Genomic DNA, 22244 nt, shown 5'->3' on the forward strand with positions numbered 1-22244 from the left:
GTTACAGAAAAGAGAACTGCTTAATGGGTGGTCAGGTGTTGTGGCATATATTAGGAGGAGCACCAAGACGTCCAGGCAACTAAAGCATCCGTGAATACTCTGTCAAAAACGGATGATGGATGATAGGCAGACTTTCTCAACAGAACAGCAACAACAACAACATCAATTCATAAGAAAACAATATGGCCGTCTCAAAACCAAAGGAAGTCACAGGGAGAACAGGAAAAAATTATATTGTGTATTATCTTTCCTTATGAAATGACATGGGTGGGTTTCCTAAAATGTCCTTCTTTGAATTGGGTCTTTATCTTTGTGAATTAAAGTTTACCCGCTTCTTCCATCTCTGGATTTGATGAGTGACTTCACAATGCCTTCACTAAATACCTAGAAGAATGACCCAGGAAAACAACTTGACTTGGCCTACTGTGTGTTTGCAGTGGTTTATTACTACTTCAAATGCTTCCGTATCTACTAGAGAGCTGAGATTTTGTAGGTTTTCTGACCTAATCTAGGAAGTTTCTGTGTGTCTGCGAATTTATCCTTTTCTCTCAGTTCTTGGATTTTATAGCATAAATGTGTGGATGTGCCTCTTCGCTTATTCTTTTTTCCTTGCAACCAGTTTTCCTGTGGTTTCATACTTGCAGCTGTGTGCTTGTCTCCCTGTTTTATCCCAGTAATGGGTTCTGCGGGTTGTTCGTGTTGTCAAAACTCAAGTGTGAGATCTCCTGATTTTTTTTTTATTGTTTTGTTTGTATTTCCTTAAATTGATAATCACATGTATGATTTCAATTTTTCTGTTAAATTTGGAGTTCGGTTTTTCTTCAGCTTGTTCCTTCAGTCATCCTTTTACGTGGCTTTATTAAATTTTGGAAATGCATGCATTTATCCCTATATTGTTTCCCAATTAAATGTTTTGGCATCATCCTCTAAGTTTCTTAGAATTTCTTCGTTCATGGCTCTTTCTGCTTTTCCTTTGGATTTTCATTCTTGCATTCATTGTTAGTCGTGAGTGTGTTGTGTTTTCCAACTTTTTGTGTCTGTTGTATTTCCAATTTGAAAGTGATAGCTTCCTGATTTCATACCTTCGTGATCATAAGGGCACTGTATAGGTTTTGACTTCTCTTCCATGAATTACGACTGGATTTGGCCTCGAGCTCATGACCTGAGATAGACAAAGTTAGGTCTGCTGCTGGGAGGAACATATCATATTGTCCTCGGCAGCAATCTTTCTCATGGATCCCCAAAGTTCAGGTGGTCTCGAGAGCCCATGTGGACATCTGTTATTCCTTAGCACCTTCCCATCCAGATGATCTGTCCTGTGCTTAACGTGGATATCATAGTTGCCAACAGTATTGGATAAAAGTCGCCATCTCCGTTCATAGCCTTCCAACGTTTAAATACAGCATTGTTCGTGGTGTATATGTTGGCAATTCTTACATGTTTCTGTTGTTTTGATGCTCCATCAACAAAACACCTTCCGCTTAGCCTTTGTCTCTCGAAGGCATAAAATCACTCTCGCTGATTTAGGCACAAACACTGACTCTCTTACCTTGGAAATAGCATAACCTATATCTTCCCGATTTCTTCACTTGCAAGCTATGAGTATCTTTTTAGTCGAAGGAAATCTCCTATAGGCATCAGACAGATTAGCTTGTTTAATATTTGCTATTTTTTATGAATATTTCCTAACTTTGTTTTTGTTTTGTTTTGTTTTGGAATTTCAACCACTCCTACCAACTGTTTGTATTGACGGGAGACTTTAGTCCTGAGTACTGAATGTATTATTGATAGGTAATAGTTCACTTTCTCATTTTGGTTGGCTTCTCACTTGGATTCTATTTGCCTTTCACCTATATGGTATTTTCTTGGGGTTGCTTCATTGGTACGATTCCACGCTTTCTCCCCATCTTTTCCTTGTCTTCTCCTTGTGTGAGTTTATGTGTGTGTGTGCATGTGCAATAGTTAATGTTGTGTGGTGTGTGTGTGTTTCACATCACAATTATTATTAAAATATGAGAGAATGGAATTCGGTCTCTTGTGGGTAGCAATTCAATTTGACATGCCTTGAAAACTCACATTCCATCGGTTCCAGGCAACCTCCTGCAAGTAATGTCATCTCTTGTCCTCTTCAAGAAACTCTTGTTCTCCCAAACTGCCTTCCAACAAACACCACAATTTGAATTCCTCATTAGAGTCATACTGTTTGTCCCAATACTCTTTCTCTTTCGTATGTTTCTTGACTGTCATGAGTTAGTGAAATCGTGTTTGTTGTCTTCCCGAGCATGATAGAGGTGACAAAGCCCAATGCTCTCTGCAAGTCTGCCATAAGAGACAAGTGGAAGAATTCCTTCTTGCTTATGTCTCAGTACGAATTGTGGTGACATGGAAGACAGTGAGATGGTAGTAGTGACTAATAACCTCATGCTTCTTCAGCCATGAAGGCAACAGGAAGATGAACACAACAACTGCAGTGGGGTGGAAATTGACCTGAAACCTACAAGGTAAACTCCAGAGCGAAAGAGAAAGGAAGTTGCAGAGATGATGGGAGAAGGTTGGAGACATGGCTCAGGGAATTTTGGTTGGTTTGTGGATCAGAGGCCTGGAGCCCATGAAGAGGACCAAGGCACAGGAGTGCAGGGCACACCGGGAAATCACAAGGAACCTGTTTCCCAGTGCCATTGACTGTGACACACCGAGGGTCTAAAGGGCACGACTACTTGACAACAAAGTGTTGAGGGTTGAAGTTTTCATGTCAGCAGGCTTGGCAGACATTGACTTGAAAGAACACCATCTTTTTCCTGCATATGACACCAACAAGCGACCAGGAGCACACAGCCTGGAGACAAGGATCAGAGAGACACAATACCAAGAGACGCAGTGGGAAGATGGTGAGTTGTGGGAGTGATTCCGTGAAAGGCAGTGTTCGTGGAGCTGACTCAATGTGGACATAATAAATTTTGGGCACTCGCAACAGCAGCATCAAGACAGAGCTACTGGCCAGACAGGTAGGTGAGGACATAGGCTGCCTAGCCAGCCAACATGAAATCCCAACAGTGGAACACTTGGAGGACTGCTTTCCTCAGTCGAAGATACTAAGTCCACGTAGAACAGACTTTCCCATAGGTGACGAGAAGAAAGCTTTGACCACATATTCTCTTCTGAACACAGCATTCTGCAGGCCGGCGTTCTGTTGAGTTGGCGGAGTTTCTCCTTTCACAGGCACATCAGAGCCCACCAAGAATACCTCAGCATATTCAGCCCGGACCCTAAAAACGTCAAATGTACCGAAAGGAGAGCTACTACAGATGACTTGCCTCCAGGACATGGTCAGTCACAACACCAACAGCAGATGGCATGCATGCCACATACACACTCAAAAACACACACACACGCACACACTCAACAAATCTTAAGGGCCAGCCCTGGGTCACTCACGGATCACTTCATCCTATAAAAATTAAGCTCAGGTTAAAAAACAGAATGAATTTAACGAATACAGAAGTGACAGAGACCTAGATCCAACGCAAAGATGGAAGAATCAATTGATGCCTTGGTAAAGGAAGAAGGAATGATCACGGCTAGGCAATCAGAGTAAAACCACTACATAGAACACGCCCGATGTGGGATTGAAAGCTGCGGCCTGGATACTTGCTGTACATCAGAAAATATAGGAGATATCAGAGAGTCTCGGAACAAAAGAGATAAAACTGATAAAAATAAAATCACCTAAAGAACTCCTGAAGAGAACATTGGCAGGAGACTGGATGCAAAGTCCGGGAATATGGCAGAACTGGAGGATCCAATTAGGGACCGGGAAGAACAAGCCTAGAAAATAAGAAGGCAAATTCTAAGAGCGAAGGCAGAATGATGGAACATGAGAGTGAGCTTAGGGAATCTCCAAGGAAATGAAAGAGGTGCCTCTTGTAGACAAAGTAACAGTGAGAGAAAGTTAAGAGAGCTGATCCTAGATTGGAGAACTTGGGCCTGAAAAGGACCATCACCTGGGAGCAGAGAAAATGGTCCAGAATCAGAGGCACAGAGGACTCCCAACAACTTCCACAGAAGGAGCACCTAAAGACATAGTGCCATTCCCCTGGGAAATCTAGGCATGTAGGTATTCAGTTTAGGCAAATAGGCATCGGAGAATTGTTTGTCCATAGCCCAATCACTGACTTCAAGAGGAAAAGCTATACCAGCTCTCGAAGCAGGCCGGATAGCTCAAGCAACACCAGCCCAAGCCAAAATCCTTATCCCATGCATTTCTGAACAATGACAGAACAGTGGTTCTATCTAGAACCAGGAGGTATTCAGAAGTCAAAGTTTGGGTCCCGGCTTGTCTCCATCAGTTCAGAGGCGGCCTTCAGATCAACTCATGATTCCAGGGTCTTGGCATTGACTCTGTTCTCAGGTTCTCTGCTCAGGGGCAAGTAAGCTTCTCCCTCTCCAGCTCCACCCCCTGATTGGGATCTCTCTGCCTCTCCGTCCAATACGTGCATGTGCACGTTGGATAAGGTAACAAAGACAATAACAGTGCACAATAATTGACTGGGGCCAAAGGATGTTTTATTGAATTTGGACCTAGGTTCCTATGGAGGTCAGCCAGGTACAGAGAACATCCCACCATCGTAAAATGCCCGACCTTCCTTCGGAGCTCCCTTGTTCATTCTCCTGTTCATTGCCTTCCTGGATCTCCTCACCAAATTGCAGCATCCGCTGTCTGTCGCGCTGTACTGACCCCTTGTTAACACATTGTGCCTCCTCTCGGGGCTCCATTCGAACATGCCCATCTTCCGCAAGAAGCACAGTTTTCTTATCGCATGTAACCATTTGGGGGATGGTCATGAGAGGGTGAAGTCTGTCTTGTGCTGCCACACCTCCATGCAGTTCCACAGAGGGTAGCTGCTCCACCCTGAGGGAGTGCTCAAGGTTCTTCCACATTGGAATCCTCTTCAATGCGTCCTTTTAGACATACATGTTGTATTCCTGAAACGGGTCCGGATGTCTTTCTGATGGCTTCAATTGGGCTATGGGTCTCTTCCAACATGCTCTCCGTTGGCTCCTGTGGTCTCCAAGAACATGAGCCCGTCCTGGACCTAAGGTTCTAGGGTGTAGAGTCTGCCTTGTATGCATGGTCTTTTTGGAAGATTGGGAGGCCGTGTTGGCACTGTTTCTGGAGACACTCGAGGTATTCGTGTCCTTGCTGTGGAGGACTCCAAACATGTCTTTGGCACGGTTGTAGGGATTCACTTTGAGCTTCCCTTGGGTGGCCCTTTTCCTGTTCAGATGCTCTGTGTTTGGGTGGGAGGGCCTTACACGTGTGCAGGGCTCGGATTTCCTCCCCTGAGGCTTTGCTTGCGGTCTGGTAGTTTCTTGGCCTGTCGTGGCTAAAATGGAGAGAGCGTTCCATGCCTTTCTCTGAGGTCCAGAGGGCTGATGCTGACACTCACAAAGAAACACTACGAATTAAGCCATGGAGAAGGTGACACTGACTCGCTTCACAAACTGCCTTGGTGAGAGACACAGGCGGCTCCAGCGGTTTGGGATGGCTTGGGGTCCTCTTGGCCCACCCATGACTACTCCAGTCAAGTGTAGTGATCAGGCCTGGGTTGATGAGGAGTGGTTGCTATGACCTCAAAGCTTTGTGACATCACAGATGCTGGCTTCACTGAAGCAGCTGTCCCTCTCCCATGACCTTGGTGTCCTATGGCTTTAAGTAGGAAGCCTAGGGAAGGACAGAACAAGAGCCCTCTGAACCTGATCAAGAACTCAGGATGTCTTGTGGCTTAATGTCAAACTTGCCCTTTCGGGATATATAGAGGAAGGAAAATGACATTCAGTATACCTTCCTTTAGGCCAACATATCCCCGGAGACAGCAAGTGTCCTTTTCCACTACAATTTATAGATATCACAAGAAAAGGTGTGGCCTCACGGGTATGAGCAGATCTCCGTGGGGTTTGTGGAGGAGAGCGTACCTTGTCAGTGTCTATTGCCTAGTGGTCAGTGATGACTAAGGTACGGAAAGTCCCTTTCCGAGGTAAAAAGTGAGGACATCGCAATTAGGTTCCGTGTGTGGCCTCGTCTCCTAGTGTTCTGAAACACGCAATAAAGGGATGAGGATTCTGTCTACCTGGCTTTCCCTTAAACACTTTTGCCAAGTGTTTGAGGAGAGTGACAATCTGCATCATAGCTATCTCTCAATGAAGAGGCCTGGATCGAATCCACTGTCATTATTAGTTAACTGTACTTGTTGTGGTAATGGGTATAGACATGTTGACCAAGTCTCTTTAGTCAGAAGGAAAGGGAAGGCCTATAACGACGGCTTGCAAGGCCCAATCGAGCAGTCCTTTGGAGTGAGCCGCAATGCCCTTGCATGGACTAGTGGATCAGGAAGTTTGGGTCCATTTCGGCAAGACAGTATTCCTCTGCCGCCGATGTGATGAACCCCTGGACTTGCCTTTACATGAAAGTCCCATGCCCTGCTGGTGGGAAATGGAAAATGCAAGCTGACAAAGGGAAATACCATATGGCTTCCCAGATATTTGCCTCGGGAGGAATACCTTGACCCTTAGTAAAGGAAGGGAATACTGAAGCGCAAAAAGTCAGAGAAGGAGACCATCAGGAGTGACTCAGGACTCTGATAATTAAGCCGAGGGTTACAGAAAAGAGAACTGCTTAATGGGTTGTCAGGAGTTGTGGCATATATTCGGAGGAGCACCAGTACGTCCATGCAACTAAAGCATCCGTGAATACTCTGTCAAAAACGGATGATGGATGATAGGCAGGCTTTCTAAACAGAACAGCAACAACAACAACATCAATTCAGAGGAAAACAATGTGGCCTTCTCAAAACAAAGTAAGTCACAGGGAGCATAGAAAAGATTATATTGTTTATTATCTTTCCTTATTGAAATGACATGGGTGGGTTTCCTAAAATGTCCTTCTTTTAATTGGGTCTTTATCCTTGTGAATTAGAGTTTACCCGCTTCTTTCATCTCTGGATTTGATGAGTGGACATCACAATGCCTTCACTAAATACCTAGAAGAATGGCCCAGGAAAATGACTTGACTTGGCCTACTGTGTGTTGGCAGGGGTTGTATTACTGCCTCAAATGCTTCCGTCTCTACTAGAGGGCTGAGATTTTGTAGGTTTCCTGATCTAATCTAGGAAGTATCTCTTGTCTGCGAATGTATCCTTTTCTCTCAGTTCTTGGATGTGCTAGCATAAATGTGTGGATGTGCCTCTTTGGTTATTCTTTTTTCATTGCTACCAGTTGTCCTATGTTTTCATACTTTCAGCTGTGTGCTTGTCTCCCTGTTTTATCCCAGTAATGGCTTCTGCGGGTTATTCGTGATGTCAAAATTCTATTTTAAGATCTCCTGATTTTTTTCCAATTGGTTTGTTTGTATTTCCTTAATTTTGATAATCATATGTATGATTTCAATTTTTCTGTTAACTTTGGAGTTCGGTTTTTCTTCATCTTGTTCCTTCAGTCATCCTTTTAGGTGGCTTTATTTCTCGGTGTTTTAAATTTTGGAAATGCATGCTTTTATCCCTATATGGTTTTCCCTTAAAATGATTTGGCATCATCCTCTAAGTTTCTTAGAATTCCTTTGTTCATGGCTCTTTCTGCTTTTCCTTTGGATTTTCTTTCCTTCATTCATTGCTAGTTGGAAATAGCATCACCTATGTCTTCCCAATTTCTTCACTTGCAAGCTATGAGTATCTTTATAGTCGAAGGAAATCTCCTATGGGCATCAGAAGGATTAGGTTGTTTAATATCTGCTGTTTTTTTATGAATGTTTTCTATCATTGTTTTGTTTTGTTTAATTTGGGGTATTTCAACCACTCCTACCAGCAGTTTGTATTGACGGGAGACTTTAGTCCTGAGTACTGAATGTATTATTGATAGGTAATAGTTCACTTTCTCATTTCTGTTGGCTTCTCACTTGGATTCTAGTTGCCTTTCACGTATATGGTATTTTCTTGGGGTTGCTTCATTGGTACGATTCTCACTATCTCCCCATCATTTGCATGTCTTATCTTTGTGTGTGTTCATGTGTGTGTGCATGTGCATGTGTTAATGTTGTGTGGTGTGTGTGTGTTTCACATCATAATTATTATTAAAATATGAGAGAATGGAATTCGGTCTCTTGTGGGCAGCAATTCATTTTGACATGTCTTGAAAACTCATTCCATCGGTTCCAGGATATCTCCTGCAAGGAATGTCATCTCTTGTCCTCTTCAAAAAACTCGTGTTCTCACAAAACTGCCTTCCAATAAATACCACCATTTGAATTCCTCATTAGGGTCATACTGTTTGTCCCAATACTCTTTCTCTTTCGTATGTTTCTTGACTGTCATGAGTTTGAAATCGTCTGTTTGTTGTCTTCCAGAGCATGATAGAGGTGACAAAGCCCAATGCTCTCTGCAAGACTGCCATAAGAGACAAGTGGAAGAATTCCTTTTGCGTATGTCTCAGTACGAATTGTGGTGACATGGAAGACAGTGAGATGGTAGTAGTGACTAATAACCTCATGCTTCTTCAGCCATGAAGGCAACAGGAAGATGAACACAACAACTGCAGTGGGGTGGAAATTGACCTGAAACCTACAAGGTAAACTCCAGAGCGAAAGAGAAAGGAAGTTGCAGAGATGATGGGAGAAGGTTGGAGACATGGCTCAGGGGGAATTTGGTTGGTTTGTAAATCAGAGGGCTGGAGCCCATGAAGAGGACCAAGGCACAGGAGAGCAGTGCACACCGGGAACCCACAAGGAACCTGTTTCCCAGTGTCGTTGACTGTGACACGCCGAGGGTCTGAAGCACACGACTACTTGACAACACAAGTTTTGAGGGCTGAAGTTTTCATGTCAGCAGGCTTGGCAGACATTGACTTGAAAGAACACCATCTTTTTCCTGCATATGACACCAAAAAGAGAGCAGGAGCACACAGCCTGGAGACCATGATCAGAGAGACACAATACCCAGAGACGCAGTGGCAAGATGGTGAGTTGTGGGAGTGATTCCGTAAAAGGCAGTGTTCGTGGAGATGACTCAATGTGGACATCATAAATTTTGGGCTCTCGCAACAGCAGCATCAAGACAGAGCTCCTGGCCAGACGGGTATGTGAGGACATAGGCTGCCTAGCCAGCCAACATGAAATCCCAACAGTGGAACACTTGGAGGACTGCTTTCCTCAGTCGAAGATGCTAAGTCCAAGGAGAACAGACTCTCCCTTAGGTGACGGGAAGAAAGCTTTGACCACATGTTCTCTTCTGAACACAGCATTCTGCGGCCTGCCTTCTGTTGAGTAGGCGGAGTTTCTCCTTTCACAGGCACACCAGAGCCACCAAGGTGTACCTCAGCATATTCAGTCTGGACCCTAAAAACATCAAATGGACCAAAAGGAGAGCTACTACAAATGACTTGCCTCCAGGACAGGGTCAGTCACAACACCAACAGCAGATGGCATGCATGCCACATACACACTAGAAAACATACACACACGCACACACTCAACAAATCTTAAGGGCCAGCCCTGGGTCACTCACGGATCCTTTCCTCCTATAGAAATTACCCTCATGTTAGAAAGCAGAATGAGTTTAATGAATACAGAGAGGTGACAGAAACCTAGATCCATCGCAAAGAAGGAAGAATCAATTGATGCCCAGGTAAAGGAAGGAGGAATAATCACGGCTAGGCCATTAGAGTGAAACCAATACATAGAACAAGCCCAATGCGGGATTGAAAGCAGCGGCCTGGATACTCGCTGTACATCAGAAAACATAGGAAATATCAGAGAGTCTCAAACCACAGAGTTAAAACTGATAAAGATAAAATCACCTAATGTACTCCTGAAGAGAAGATTGGCAGGAGACTGGATGCAAAGTCCGGGAACATGGCAGAAGTGGAGGTTCCAATTAGGGACCGGGAAGAACAAGCCTAGAAAATAAGGAGTCAAATTCTAAGAGCGAAGGCAGAATTATGGTACATGATAGTGAGCTTCGGGAATCTCCAAGTAAATGAAAGAGGTGCCTCTTGTAGGCAAAGTAAGAGTGAGAGAAAGATAAGAGAGCTGATCCTAGATTAGAGAACTGGGGGCTGAAAAGGACCCTCACCTGGGAGCAGAGAAAGTGTTCCAGAATCAGAGGCACAGAGGACTCCCAACACCTTCCACAGAAGTGGAGGACCTAAAGACATAGTGCCATTCCCCCTGGGAAATCTACGCATGGAGGTATTCAGTTTAGGCACATAGGCTGGAGAATAGTTTGTTCATAGCCCAATCACTGACTTCAAGTAGAAAAGCTATAACAGCTCTCGAAGCAGGCTGTATAGCTCAAGGAACACCAGCCCAAGCCAAAATTCTTATCCCCTGCATTTCTGAACAATGGCAGCACAGCGGTTCTATCTAGAACCAAGAGGTATTCAGAAGTCAAAGTTTGGGTCCCGGGTTGTCTCCATCAGTTCAGAGGCGGCCTTCAGATCAACTCATGATTCCAGGGTCTTGGCATTGACTCTGTTCTCAGGTTCTCAGCTCAGGGGCAAGTAAGCTTCTCCCTCTCCAGCTCCACACCCTGATTGGGATCTCTCTGCCTCTCCGTCCAATACGTGCATGTGCACGTTGGATAAGATAACAAAGACAATAACAATGCACAATAATTGACTGGGGCCAAAGAATGTTTTATTGAATTTGGACCTAGGTTCCGATGGAGGGCAGCCAGGTACAGAGAACCTCCCACCATCGTAAAATGCCCGACTTTGGAGCTCCCTTGTTCATTCTCCTTTCTTTGCCTTCCTGGATCTCCTCACCAACCTGCTGCATCCGCTGTCTGTCGCGCTGTACTGACCCCTTGTTAACACATTGTGCCTCCTCTCGGGGCTCCATTCGAACATGCCCATCTTCCGCAAGAGGCACTGTTTGCTTATAGCATATAACCATTTGGGTGATGGTCATGAGAGGGTGAAGGCTGGCTTGTGCTGCCACATCTCCCTGCAGTTCCACAAGGGGTAGCTGCTCCACCCTGAGGGAGTGCTCAAGATTCTTCCACATTCGAAACCTCTTCAATGCGTCCTTTTGGACATACATGTTGTCTTCCTGAAACGGGTCCGGATGTCTTTCTGATGGCTTCACTTGGGCTATGGGTCTCTTCCAACATGCTCGCCGTTGGCTCCTGTGGACTCCAAAAACATGAGCCCGTCCTGGAACTAAGGTTCTAGGGTGTAGAGTCTGCCTTGGATTCATGGTCTTTATGGAAGATTGGGAGGCCTTGTTGGCACCATTCTGGAGATGCTTGAGGTACTCGTGTCCTTGCTGTGGAGGACTCCAGACATGTCTTTGGTCACGGTTGTGGGTATTCACTTTGAGCTTCCCTTGGGTGGCCCTTTTCCTGTTCAGATGCTCCGTGTTTGGGTGGGAGGGCCTTACACTTGTGCAGGGCTCGGATTTCCTCCCTTGAGGCTTTGCTTGCGGTCTGGTAGTTTCTTGGCCTGTCGTGGCTAAGATGGAGTGAGGGTTCCTTGCCTTTATCTGAGGTCAAGAGGGCTCGTGCTGACACTCACGACCAAACACTACGATTTGAGCCATGAAAAAGATGACACCGACTCGCTTCGCAAATTGCCTTGGTGAGAGACCCAGGTGGCTCCATCGGTTTGGGATGGCTTGGGGTCCTCTTGGCCCACCCATGACTACTCCAGTCAAGTGTAGTGATCAGGCCTGGGTTGATGAGGAGTGGTTGCTATGACCTCAAAGCTTTGTGACATCACAGTTGCTGGCTTCACTGAAGCAGCTGTCCCTCTCCCATGACCTTGGAGTCCTATGGCTTAAGTAGGAAGCCCCGGGAAGGACCGAGCAAGAGCCCTCTGAACCTGATCAAGAACTCAGGTTGTCTTGTGGGTTAATGTCCAACTTCCCTTTTCTGGAGATATAGAGGAAAGAAAATGACATTCAGTATACCTTCCTTTAGGTCAACATATCTCTGGAGATGGCAAGGTGTTCTTTTCTACTACAATTTCTAGATATCTCAAGAAAAGGTGAGGATTTGCAGGTATGAGCAGCTCTCTGTGGGGTTTGTCGTCCTGTGGGTGAGAGCGTAATTATTCAGCATCTTTTTCCTATGGGTCATTGAAAACTAAGGTACAGAAAGTCTCTTTCCGAGGTAAAAGGTGAGAGCATCGCAATATGGTGCTGTCTGTGGCCTCGTCGCCTAGTGTTCTGAAAGACGCGGCTAAGGGATGAGGCCTCTGTCTAACTAGCTTTCCATTACACACCTTTGCAAAGACTTCGAGGAGAGTGACATTCTGCATCAGAACTAACTCTCATTGAAGAGGCCTGTTCCGGACCCGTTTTCATTATTAGGTAACTGTACTTGTTGTGGTAATGGGTATAACATGTGGACCAAGACTCTTTAGTCAGAAGGAAAGGGACGGCCTATACCGAAGGCTTGCAAGGCCCATCGAGCAGACTTTGGAGTAAGCCTTAATGCCCTTGCAAGGACTAGTAGATCAGGAAGTTTGGGTCCATTTATGCACCACAGTATTCCTCTGCCGTCGAGTGAATGAACCCCTGCACCTTGCCTTGACATGAATGTCCCATGCCCTGCTGTTTGGAAATAGAAAAGGCAAGCAGACAAAGGGAAATGTCATATGGCTTCCCACAATATGTGCCTCTGGAGGAATTCCTTGGCCCTAATACAGGAAGGGAATACTGAAGGGCATGATGTCAAAGAAGGAAACCCATCAGGAGTGACTCAGGACTCTGAGAATCAAGCTGAAAGTTACAGAAAAGAGAACTGTTTAATGGGTGGTCAGGAGTTGTGGCATATATTAGGAGGAGCACTAGGACGTCCATGCAACTTAAGCATCCGTGAATACACTGTCAAAAACGGATGATGGATGATAGGCATGCTTTCTTAACAGAACAGCAACAACAACAACATCAATTCAGAGGAAAAAAATGTGGCCCTCTCAAAACCAAAGAAAGTCACAAAGAGAAAAGAAAAGAATTATATTGTTTATTATCTTTCCTTATTTAAATGACATGGGTGGGTTTCCTAAAATGTCCATCTTTGAATTGGGTCTTTATCCTTGTGAATTAGAGTTTACCCGCTTCTTCCATCTCTGGATTTGATGAGATTACATGACAATTCCTTCACTAAATACCTAGAAGCATGGCCCAGGATAATAATCTTTTAGGCCTACCTTTCTCTAGAGATGGCAAAGTTTTCCTATTTCTTCTGAAATTTCTAGAGATATCAGAAACAACAAGGCCTCTTGTATATCCTCCCGTCTTTCTGAGGTATGTCATATTTTGGATGCAGAGTGACATTATACATAATAGCTAATCCATATGGAAGAGAAATGAACAGCACTCCTTGTTACCATTATTTATCTCTACCTACTGTGTTAATGGGTATAACCCTGTTGACCAAGTCTCTTTAATCAAAGGAAAATTAATGGTCTATATCGATGGCCTGCAAGGCTCACTTGAACAGAACTGAGGATTGAGCTGCAATGTCTTTGCAAAGACTAGTGGATAAAGAAGGTGCGGTCCATATTGGCAACAGATTATTCCTCAACCATTAGGGAGGATGAACTCTTGATTCTTGCACTGACATGAGTGCCACAGGACTGTGTTTGTGAAATGAAAAGGGCAAGGAGACAAAGGGAAATATCATATGGCTTCTCTCATATGTGCCCTAGGAGGGATACCATGGCCCTTAGTAGAAAGAAGGAAAAACTGAAGGGGGATAAGGCAGAGAAGGAGACAAACCAGGAGTAACTCAGAACTCTGAGGAATCAAGCTGAGAGTCAAGGAAAAAAAGAGACATGCAGGGAATAAGGGAACTGGCTAATGGGTGTTGAAGAATTCTGGCATATCTTAGGAGGAGTTCTAGGTCATATATGGAACTAAATCATCAGTGAATACTCTGTCAAAAATGGATGATGGATGACAGGGTGGCTTCCTCAACAGTACAAAATAATAAAACAAAAACAAGCTGGCCCTTTCAAATGCAGGTGAAGACAGACAGAGAAAAGGAAAGAATTATATTTTTATTATGTTTAATTATTGAAAAGGAATATAATTTATTTCCTAAAATGTCATTATTTGAATTGGGTCTTTATACTAGTAAATTAGAGTTCATCCACTTCCTCTATTTGTGTAATTGATGAGAAGAAAATTGCATTGCCTTCCTTTAAATGCCTAGAAGAGTTGAATAGGAAATGATTTGCACCTCACCATCTGTGTGTGACAGGGTTTTGATTACTGATTCAAATGCTTTAGTCACTACTACAGAGATGAGATTTTGTAGGCTTCCTGACCTAAACTTTGGAGTGAATATGTGTCTTGGAATTTATCCTTTTCTCTCAGTTCTTTTCATTTGGGTTTCCTTCATTAGTGCTATTCTTCACTTCCTCCCCATCTTTGTGTGTCTTATGTGTGTGTGTGTGTGTGTGTGTGTGTGTGTGTGTGTGTGTGCTGTCTGAGTGTGTTTCAAATAACAATTATAAGTAAATTGTTGGAGATAGAATGTCGGTATTTAATGAATGCAATTCAATTTGACATGCCTTGAAAACTCACATTCCCTTTCATCCTCATTTCCTACAAAGAATGTCATCTTTTGTCCTCTTTGATAAACACATATTCTCTCAAACCTGACCTCAACAAACACCACATTTTCTGTGCCTGGTTAGTGTCATATTGTTTGTCCCTTTTTCCCTTGCTTTTTCATATGTCTCTTGACAGTCATGAGAGAGTAAAATTGTATTTTATTTGTCTTTCTGGGACTGATAGATGGGACGTAGGCTAATGCTCTCCACAATTCTGCCACATGAGGCAAGTGGCAAGAATTCATTCTTGTTTATGGCTCGGTAAGATACTGTGGAACTTTTTCAGGACAGTGAGATGGTAGTAGTGTCTGGGAACTCCAGACTTGTCTTTAGCCAGGAACACAACAGAAAGATTACCACATAAACTTCAACATGGCAGAAATGAACTGGAGCCTAGAAAGCAAATTCCATAGCAAAAGAGAGAATAAGTTGCAAACACTATGGGAGAAGATTGGAGACATGGTTTAGGGGGAAAGTGGGAAGTTGTTAATTCAGAAGGCAGTGAGACAATGCAATGGACAAAGCCACAAGAGATCGGAGCACACTTGGAACCCACAAGGAGTACGTTCTCCAATTCCATTGATTCTGAGCATCAGGGGGACTGAATCGTACTACTTCATGCCAACAAAGGGCCTTGAGGCCTGGAGATTTTAGATCATCAGCCTTGGCATATCAACTCAAAAGAACACTGTATTTCTCTGGCAGAGAACACCAACAAATAGCCAGGTGAAGACAGCCTGGAAACCACGGTTAGAGACAATACCAGGTGACACAGTGGGAAGATGGTGGGCTCTGGCTGTACATTAGTGAGAGGCAGTGTTCTTGGAGATGATTTGATGGGGGCAAAAGAAATTTGAGGCTCTCGCACAGGCAGCATCCAGCCCGAGCTACTGGCCAAAGACAGGACGGTGAGGGCTTTAATTGTCTCTCCTGCAAATACGGAATTATAACCATGGAACACATAGGGTACTGTGTTCCTCAGTCCAACTTGCTTCATTTTAAGAGAACAGATTCTCTCATAGGGGACTAGAAGAAAGCCCTGTCCACAGGCTGTCCCCTGACCACAGAATGCTACAGGCCTTCATTCTGTTGTGTAGGTTGAATTTCTCTTTTCACAGGCGCACCAGATCCCACCAAGCTAAACCTCAGCCTATTCGGCCCAGACACCAAACACACCAAAAGGCTGGCAAAGAGAGCCTCTGAAGATGGCTGGTATCAAGGAGAGGGGGCAGCTATGATACAACAGCAGAGGGCATGCATGCCACACACATACCCGATACTCCCTCATGGGTCAGCCCTTGGGCACTCCATGATCTCTTATTTCTAAAGAAATTACCATCAGGATAAAAAACAGAATTGATTTCTCAAATACTGAGAAAAAGTCAGAGACCTATATCCAAGAAAAATTGGAAGAACCAATTATTGCCAAGGAAGAAGACAAGAAATGATCATAGCCAGGTAATCGGAGTGAAACCTCACATATATCACGCCCAATGGAGGATTGAAACCAGAAAGATATCAGGGAGTCTCAAACCACATAGATTAAATTGATAGAATTAAAATAAAATAAAATAAAATAATATAAAATAAAATAAAATAAAAAATAAAGAGTTCCTGAAGAAAAGATTGGTAGCAGACTGAAGGAAAAGTCCAAGAAGCTGGCAGAAGCAAAGGACCAAATTTTTGACCTGGCAGAAAAGGATTGGTAAATAAGGAAGTACATCCAAAGAAAGAAGGATGAATGAAGAAACATGAAAATGAGCTTAGGAAAGTCATCGACTCCAAGGAATAGAAAGAGGTGCTTATTGTAGGAGAAGTAGCAGTGAGAGAAAAAAAAGAGGGGAAACATGGATTTGAGAATTCAGAGCTAAAAGTGTCCCTCATCTGGGAGCAGAAACAGAGATCCAGATTCAGTGGCAAGGAGGACTCACACCACCATCCACAGAAGCATAGAACCACAAGACATAGTTTCATTCCCCCTGCAAAAGCTATCAATGGAGGAATTCTTTTTACCTAAATATGCGTGGTAGTGTAGTTTGTACATAGCCAAGTCACTTACCTCAAGAGGACAAACTATACCAGCTCTCGAAGCAGGCCAGATAGCTCAAGCACACCAGCCCAAGCCAAAATCCATTTCCCCTGCATTTATGAACAATGACAGAGCAGTGGTTCATGTCTAGAACTAGGACATATTCAGAAGTCAACGATTGTGTCATGGATTGTGTCTATCAGTTCAGAGGCGGCCTTCAGCTCAACTCATGATCCCAGGGTCTTGGCATCGACTCTGGTCTCAAGTTCCCTGCTCAGGGGTAAGTCAGCTTTTCCCTCTCCAGCTCTACACCCTGATTGTGATCTCTCTGTCTCTATGTCAAATATGTTCATGTGCATTGTTTGACAAAAAGACAAAAAGATAACCAGGGTACAAGGATTGACTGTGGCCAGGGGATGTTTTCTTTAATTTGGACCTAGATCTCTATGGAAGGCAGCCAGGTTCAGAGAACCTCCCACCATCCTCAAATGCCAAACCTTTGCTCAGAGCTCCAATGTTCATTCTCCAGTTCCTTGTCTTCATGAATACCCTCACCAACCTGTAGCATTCGCTGTCTGTGTCTCTGTAATTGCCCTTTGTTGAACCACTGTTCATCTTCTGCTGGCTCCATTAGAACACGCCCATCTTCCTCAAGAGGAACTGTTTGCTTATCCCATGAAACCATTTGGGGGAAGTTCATGAGAGGATGAAGGCAGGCTTGTGCTGTCACATCTACATGTACTTCTCCAGAGGGTATCTGCAGGACCCTGTGGGAATAATCCAGGTTCTTTGACGTTTCAATCCTCTTCAATGCATCCTTTTGAAGATACAAGTTGTCTCTCTGAAACGGGCACAGAAGTCTTTCAGATGGCTTCACTTGGGCTATGGGTCTTTTCCAACATGCTCCATGCTTGCTCCTGTGGACTCCAAGTACATGAGTCCATTCTGGACCTAAGATTCTAGGATGTAGAATCTGCCTTTGGTACATCCTCAGTTTTGAAGATTGGAAGTCATTTTGGCTCGAATCTAGAGATGCTACAGGTACTCGTTATAAGGGCCGCTAGGCCAGAGGGAGTCATTTTGTGTTTCTGCAGTAAACCTATATTGAACACATGCAGTAAACTAAATTGACCCTACTCCTCCCAGAGGAGCTTACTCTCAAAGCATAGATACAAGGGTGAATCAGGTCAGGTGAAGACATCCCATTAGAAGGGCACGCATATATCTACTAGGGTAAATTGAGATCCAATTGCCCACCCATGTGTTACCTAGCAATTTTGTTTTTGTGGTGTAGCCGACTTAGCACGACTGTGCAGTTTTTTCTGTATTGTTATCTCATTGACTACCTCTGTATAGCCTGGCTAAACTACCGCTATAAATGTTAATCTGTGAGATTGGGAGGGGTCGCCACTTTGCAAGAGAAGGCCCTGACCGGTCAATATGATTCTCGATGCTTTGTGCAAAATAACGTTTGCTTGACCTTCACTTTGTATCAGTCTCGCTCCTTTGAATAAGACCCTATCTTTGGAGGGCCACCTAAATTCAAATAATGAGAAGTGAGCCAGCATTGGAATTTTTGGAAAAGCCTCTGGAGGTAAGATCATGGGATCCTGCATGGAGCTGCAGGGTATGGCCCACTGGTTGAAGCTGGCAGCAGCCATGCTCCCCAGAGCTGTTGTGGATGCAGAGATGCCCCATCCTCCCCTGGTAGATCATATGGTTCAAGTCCCCCTGTGTGGTCAGGGGGTTCGAGTCCCCCTAGATGGTCAGGGGGCTCAAGTTCCCCTTGGCGGTTATAGAAGGTTCAAATACACCTAGGTGAACTCCAGGGGGTTCGAGTCCCCCTGGACAGTCAGGGGGGTTCGAGGCCCCTAGACATTCAGGGTGTTCAAGTCCCCCTTGGCGGTTTGGGGTTTCGAGTCCTCCTAGGCGATCAGGGGATAAAGAAAGCCCCCACAGTGGCAGGTTATTGGTAATAATCGTTGGGCCTACGGTTGTCTTTGCCTGGTCCTTTTGTTTTCTGTTGTATTGTTTGTTATGATTGAAGGAATGGGGCAAGCAGAGAGTAAAGGGACTCTGACTTTCATCTCTCTGTTCTTCATAATAGATGTGAGGCTTCTCACTCACTCATTTCGTGTGTTAAGGGCTATGACTGTAGCCAACTGGGGATAGTCTAAGAGTGAGTTAAGGTGCCCCATGTAGATGCTCATTGGAGCTGAGCGTAGACTATGAGTGCCTAAAGGACAAATTTTGGTAAGCAGACCTGGCACTGTGGGATGAACCGACCATGAGCTAAAGACTCTAAAATATATTCCCAAGCAGCTGCCAAAACCCCCTTAGTTTGGGAAATTCTTTGCCTTCTCTGGCCTGATATGGACTGCCTGGCCCCTCCCCCTTGTTGGAGGGAGAGCATGGCATCTGAAATGGAGATAGTTATTTGTTTGTCTCAAGGATTTAATGGGTAATTGTTACAGTGGCTTCCAAAGGCTTTGGTAACCTGAAACTGTGAAGGGTTGCTTGAATGACAAATGGAATTAAATTCGTTGGACATGTAGGTCGTAACCAAATGAGATATAATGCTAGACCATTAGGTCAATATCTCATCTTGACCACCACACACGCTATGGCGGACCTTTGTAGACTCCAACTGACTGATGGATGGTGAACACCCGAGTGAAAGGGTATCATGCCCTCCTCCTCAACAAACCAAGACTGATCTCACAGCCACCAGTGGTGCTAAATCCAGCCACACTGCTCCCAGAGGAGATGGCTGACCATCCACACAACTGTGGGGAGGTCCTAAACCAAGTCACAGGAATTAGACTGGATCTCAGAGAAATGCCCTTCCCAGATGCAGAGATGATTCTGTTCATGGAAAGAGATATGTGAGGTATGTGAGGGCTGTGGTAGTTTATCCTGAGCTGGAATTCTGGGCAGCACCCTGCCACATGGAACTTCGGCACAACAAGCAGAACTGATTGAAATCACTAGGCACTGCAGAAGGCTAAAGGTAAAACCACCAACATCAATACAGACCACAGGTATGTCTTTGCTACTCTCCATATACATGGAGCTACTTACAAAGGAAGAAGCCTATTAACAGCAGAAGGAAAAGGAATTAAAAGAGAAGAGAAATATTGGGACCCAAAAGAGGTGGCTCTTATGCATTTCTTGTGACACCAAAAGGGGACTGATCTTATTTCAAAAGGTAACCAATTCTCAGATCGATATTTAAAGCAAGCAGCCTGAGAAACAATGCAAGAGCTGGTTACACACCTGGATCTATCCCTACCAGATAAACTGGAGTATTCAGAGGAAGTATTAAAGTATTTACAAAAATGGCTAAATTATATTATAAAGGGGACTGGGCTAAGACTAAAAGAGGAAATTTAATCCTTCCTTGAAGACTATGTAAGAAGTTAGGAGACCAGATACATTAGGGTACTCACCTGGGGTCACGCAAACTCAAGGAACTTAAAGGCAAGCATTTCTAGGCTTCTAAATTATGGCATATGGTTCAGGATATAGTTGATAGATGTGCTCAGTGCCAGGCAGTTAATGTGGGAGAAACTAGAATTAGAAGAGGGAAAAGAGAAAGAGGTAGGGTACCAGGAATTTATTGGAAAATAGATATTACAGAAATAAAACCCGGAAAATATGGGGACAAGTATATGTTAGTTTTTGTAGATACCATTTCAGGCCAGGATGAGGCTTTTTCCAAGAAACATGAGACGGCAGGAGTGGTAGCCATAAAGCTACAAGAAAAATAAATCCTAGGTCTGGGCTGCCTCTCACGATTGGGTCAGACAATGGCCTTGCATTTTGAGTTCAGTCTCACAGAAATTGGCCAAGGCCATGGGCACAAATTGGAAACTACATTGTGCCTATCAGACCCAGAGTTCTGGGCATGTAGTGAGAATGAACCAGACTCTTAAAGAGATTTTGACAAAACTAACCCTGGAGATGGGCAGTGTATGGGTGGATCTCCTTCCTTTCACTTTGCTCAGCGAAAGATGTACACACTATTTAAACAGGGTGACCCCATTTGAAATGTTTGGGAGAACCCCTGCTCCTGCTCTGTCCTCGGCTACAAAAGGTTGCCCTAGCAGAAATGACTGATCAGTCTGTACTCCAGTCACTGCAGGCATTACAGTCTGTATTAAAAAAAATGCAGGGATCCAGACGGCCCACACTGGTATGGAGACGGAGGTGGAACCACATCCTTTCCAACCCAATCACTTGGTTTGGATATGACATTATCAAGTGGGGAGCTTGGAGCCTCACTGGATGGGACCTTTTACTGTTACCCTGACCACACCACAGCAGTAAAAGTAGAATGCATCAGGGCCTGGATTCAAACATGTCACATCAAACGAGCCAAGGATGAAGATGACCCCCAAATTTGGAAGCCACAGCCAAAGATTCCACTCACCGTGGACTAAATCTAAGACTGAAAAGACTATGAGTTTGTTGTTGCTCCTATTTTTACCTGTTTATGTAAAGAATAGGTATCTAATTAGATAAAGGAAATAAGAAAAAAAATGAAAAGGGTTCTATGAAGCGTTAAATGAGTAACTCGTCAGCTGACTGTACACTAGTGTCATTTACACTAGTGTAAATATACAGCCAACTGTACACTAGTGTCATGTACAAAAGAAAATGAGAGCGATAAAAATGTTAGAATTACATGCTCAATAAACCCTTTATAACCCGGGAATGTAGAGCTGGATGAAAAGTCAAGGATTGGACTAATCTCCAAAGTATAGGGAGGAATGTAAGAGCCTGCAGTATACATAGATTGGCCTCATGCAGTAAATTTAGATTGATACTGCCCCTCCCAAAGGTATTTAATCTCAAAGCCTAGATATAAGCACAGTTCAGACCAGATGAAGATATCCACTCAGTGGGGAGCTTATATCTACTAGGTAAATTGAGATTCAATTGTCCATCCGTGTGTTACTAGCAGTTTTTTTTTTTTATGTCTGGCAGACGTAGCACCACTGTGCAGTTTTCTCTGTGTATTGCAATCTCAAGGCCACCTGTGTATAGCCCAGCTAAACTACATCTATACATGTTAATCTGTGATGCTGGAGGGGGTCGAATTTGGAAGAGAAGGCCCTGACCAATCAGTATGATTCTCGATATTTGGAATGAAATTAAGCTTTGCTTGACCTTCGCTTTGTATCAGTCTTGCTCCTTTGATAAAAACCCTAACACTTGTGTCTGCACTGTTGAAGACTGATTGGGGTATTCCCTTTGAGCTTTCCTTGGGTGGCCCTTTTCCTGTTCAGAAGATTGGTGATTGGGTGGGAGGGCCTAACCTTTGTGCAGGGCTCAGATTCCCTCCCCTGAGGTTTGCTTGAACCTGATTGTTACTTGATCTTTCCTGGCTAAGATGGGATGGTGGATTCTTGCCTTTCTCCGGAATACAGAGGGATGGTGCTGACAGTCAGGACCAAACACTACGAATCAGGCCATGGAGAAGGTGATACCGACTCACTTCACAAATTACCATGGTGAGAGACCCAGGCGGCTCTCAAAACCCAGCGGTTTGGGGCGGCTAGGGGTCCTATTGGCACACCCATGAATACTCCAACCACGTGTAGTG

Source organism: Mustela nivalis (genome assembly GCF_964662115.1).
Source record: "Mustela nivalis genome assembly, chromosome: Y".
NCBI lineage: Eukaryota > Metazoa > Chordata > Mammalia > Carnivora > Mustelidae > Mustela > Mustela nivalis.